The 3,831-nt window shown below is 42.7% G+C and overlaps 1 protein-coding gene across 1 annotated transcript in view; it reads left to right on the top strand.

The window, feature by feature from the left end:
* The window catches only part of TEAD4 (TEA domain family member 4), a gene marked incomplete at its 5' end in the record, with an annotated part of 22,048 nt that overhangs the window by 12,665 nt on the left and 5,552 nt on the right, over nt 1–3,831 (top strand). The window lies entirely within an intron of this gene.

Here is a 3,831-nt window from a genome sequence, read left to right as displayed (position 1 = left end):
AGACATATTCTCCAGACCCTTCACCAGTTTTGTGGCCCTTCTCTGGACACGCTCCAGGACCTCAATGTCTTTCTTGTAGTGAGGGGCCCAAAACTGAACACAGTACTCGAGGTGCGGCCTCACCAGTGCTTATGATTCCTCATAGGAATCTAGGCATGGAGGCTGTAGCATTTTTAGGTGTTAAGTTATAAATAGTAGCTGTTTTGGTGATTAGAGACCCCATGATATTCAGTACGATTTTGTCCTGCTGCAATCCTGGAGGTCCTGGGGACCCTGGGAACCATATCCGTTAGTGATTTACCTTAGTGTCAGGTTAACATTTAGAAGCTAATTTGGCTGTGGCAGGCAACAGCATTTTTCCCCAATTTTCTGCCTTGTCTCCCTTCAGGAGGTTATCATCTCCGTAGCAGAGTTCATCGGTCTGATATTCATGTACATCATTGCCATTTTCAATTTACATGTATAAACCAGGCTGCAAATAATTCAAGAGCAGATATGCGTGTGCTAAATAATCTCTGGTACAGGGGCAGCAACTTCCGTGAGAGGGTGGGAACCTGCAGCTGTAAGCAAGCTCTGACTGTAAGGCCGGCGGTGTCTGTCTGAGGTGTTGCAGCTCCATTCTCCTGCAAACAGGGACTTCCAACCTCATTTCTTTACTGCAGCAGGGCTTCCAGGAGCCTGATTGTACATAATGTTAGTGAATGACAATGACTGCTCAATTCAAACAGTATTACCGTAATTTTGCCTACTGCCAAATAGTTTAATGTTGATTAATTAGATGTTTACTAGCTGTGAAGTCCTACAGTCTGGTCTTTTGATGGGAGACTTAGCAAATTGTGGAGGCACCTCCGAGTGACTTCATAGGGCTAGTGAAGCTTTTCTCATGAAGTGGAACTAACACCTTTCTGCTTTGCCTCATATTGACTGCACTTATTTTTTAATTTGGTATTAGGAGTTCAGAAGAATGTAACATTAACTTTACTAGTGAGACCCTGAAAATGTCAGGTTCTGCAGCGAAGGCCTCTGCTATGTTGTCTGACCAAACCTGTGTAGCCTTGACCCTTTGTTCTTTTGACTCAGTGGGACATTTTCTTTAGAAAAGTGGAAGTGGGTGCATACATTGTATTTATCACCCCAAGGGAAATAGCTGAACAATATTGTGAAGGACTCCTAGCCTCGTTCCTCTTTGGAGAAGGGAAGGAATTAATTTTTATTCAGACAGTTGGAATATGGGTCAAATAAACTATAGTTAATTGCATTAACATGTAAATGAGTATCACAGTAACTCCATAAAAACCTGAACCAGAATAGAGTGGCATTGCTACTCTCTAATACATGTACATTTGTGGTGCAAACCAAGCAGCTGCATAACCATAGCAGGGAAAATCTGGTGGCAAGGACTTCAACATCGCCATAATAATTCACTTGGCAACGTGAATTATGATTAAGTCTGTAATGCCTGTGCCTTGTTCCTATTAAAACCTGTGCTACCAGGTTAAAGCTACCCTGGATTTGCCCACATACGCTACTGCAATGTAGACATGTCATTGGAGCCTGACACTGCATTGCAGTCATTTAGGGGGACATGATAATGTGAAAACTTCTAATCTTGCTCCAGCTGTTGTTTCCAAGTCTTGTGCAAAAGTTGTCACTACCTTGGTGGTGCAAATGGGAAGGTTGTAAAGTGATTTTAAAAAAAAGGTTTTAAACCCAATTGTTTTGCTGATGTATTTTAACACATCTGCCCAAACCTGTTTTCAGCTCAGTGAGGAGCCAGAAAACTATGAGGGAGAAAAGGGATAAGTTGTTAAGAGAAGTCAGGAACCTATTCAGCTGGATAAATTGTTTTGTAAAGCTACCTTCTGAGGAGAAGCAAACATGAGGATAAAGTAATTGCCAGCTTTGTACAACAATCTGCTGATAAAGCAGATGATGCTCTTGAATATATAGTAGGCAGGAGATGACATATTTAGGAAAACATAAAGATATGAGTCCACAGCTGGTATAAACTGGTATGAATGTATTACACATGTAGGGCCAAGCGTATTCACAGGGTTTGAAGATCTGACACTACTTCAGAGGGAGGAATTCTACTTAAAAGGGGGAGTCACAGAGAAGAAGGCAAGCCATTCTGATAAATTGACTTTTTTCATCCAAAACCTGTGGTGAAGATTGTAGAAACTGTGGGAAACACCACAGTCATTCTGAAGAGTGATTTGTGATCATGTATTTAAATAGTGTGTTGTTATTCTCTCTATTAAGAGCAGGGTGAGAGCTCTATGTCCATCCCTGATGTGATGATGTGAACACTGGAGCATTCTGTCATCTTGACTGGACTGAATCTTTGTCCCACTAGAATTATCTGAATGCTGCAACCGCTAGTCTAGGAGATACCCCAGGAGGTGCATTGCCCGCTGTATTTAATGAAAAATTGATCCTAAATCTGTCTTTCACTTACTGAGATTCTTTTACTTTTCACTTCTGAGATTGTACTTAAAAAAAGAAAATCATGGTAATTGGATTTTAGTGGTTTGTTTGCTTGGATCTTCTGTGGCATCTTTTATCTAATGCAGATGGTAGTTTTCTCTAGGTGGAAATTTGTGTGCACAATGGCACAGCGTCAGCAATGTCCCAGGGTTATGCCAAGGGGAAAATGGAACTGAATTTTCTGAAATAAGTGGGGAGACATTTCATTATAGGTCATTTACCACCTCCTCCTTCACACCCCTGAAGTGGCAAGTTAACAGCTATGGGAGTTGGATGGAATGGAACTGCTGCACGCTGTTACGTGGCTGCTTTTCCTGCTAGTGGTTTTGGCATCACTCTTGGCAAAATGAATTCTTCTGTGACAATAACTCTGCGATGGGGGCTGCTGGTGAGTGTTGTCATACAGAGATGGCCCAGCCTAACTGTCTAGGGGCAAAACTTTTAACTTCAAAGGAATGACAGCAGTGTGGCAGCTTCTAGCAGGTTACTGGTTACTGCTGTAGTTACTCAAACCCAGCATTAACTACAAGAAGCAGTCCTGCCTTCTGCTTTCCCTATTGCTGTCCATCCTCACAACAAACATAACTGCCTCTGAATGAGGTCAGAGAACTGATCTCACTGGGAACCGTCTGAGCAGCTTCTCAGTGAGTCTTCTAACACACCTACAGAAACATTTGTGTCAGTACGGGAGGAATGGGGAGGCACAAAGTCCTCTGGGACAGTGAGACTGCTCTCCCTCGCTCTCAGGACCAGCCTGGTGTTATCAAACTACAACTTTGAGGTGCAGTTTCCCAAGAGACTCAAGCCAACTTGAGTATGTGTTGCTATCAAAAGAGACATTCTTTGTGCTCACAACTTTTGTGTGTATTCTCACCTCTTCCAGTTCCTGCAGCTTGTGGAGATCCAAGTGAGCTTTCTTTCTGATTGCTCACCAAACCCACAAAAAGTGGTTTTGGTTGGGATCAGCCCTCTAGTCTGACTAACCAGAGTCGTGCAATTGCTAATGATGGCACAAAGGCAGCAGCAAGTTTGTGTGGCTACAGATGGGGAGAAGGGCTGGACTGGCACTATCTAGCTTGGCTTCTCTTGCAATTGAAATTTCTCTTGCAATTGAAATCTCTTGCGAAATTGCTGCTTAAGAGAAATAAGCTAACTATTTTCTCATGGCAGCGACAGGTATTTTGTACGGCAAAGAAAAGGGGGATTAATTATTGAGGTGGTCCAGTTCCAAGGACATTGCTTGTCCTAAGTGCTGCTCCAGATGTCGAATAAAAAACCCGTCACTGACATTGGCTTCTAAAGCAGTTCCTATTCATCCTGTATCCGCTGTAGCAGGAATACCCT

This window comes from Eurypyga helias, unplaced genomic scaffold, assembly GCF_000690775.1.
Source record: "Eurypyga helias isolate BGI_N326 unplaced genomic scaffold, ASM69077v1 scaffold3222, whole genome shotgun sequence".
Lineage (NCBI taxonomy): Eukaryota > Metazoa > Chordata > Aves > Eurypygiformes > Eurypygidae > Eurypyga > Eurypyga helias.
Note: the sequence above shows the minus strand (reverse complement) of the source record. Positions and strands in the feature narration are given on the sequence as shown.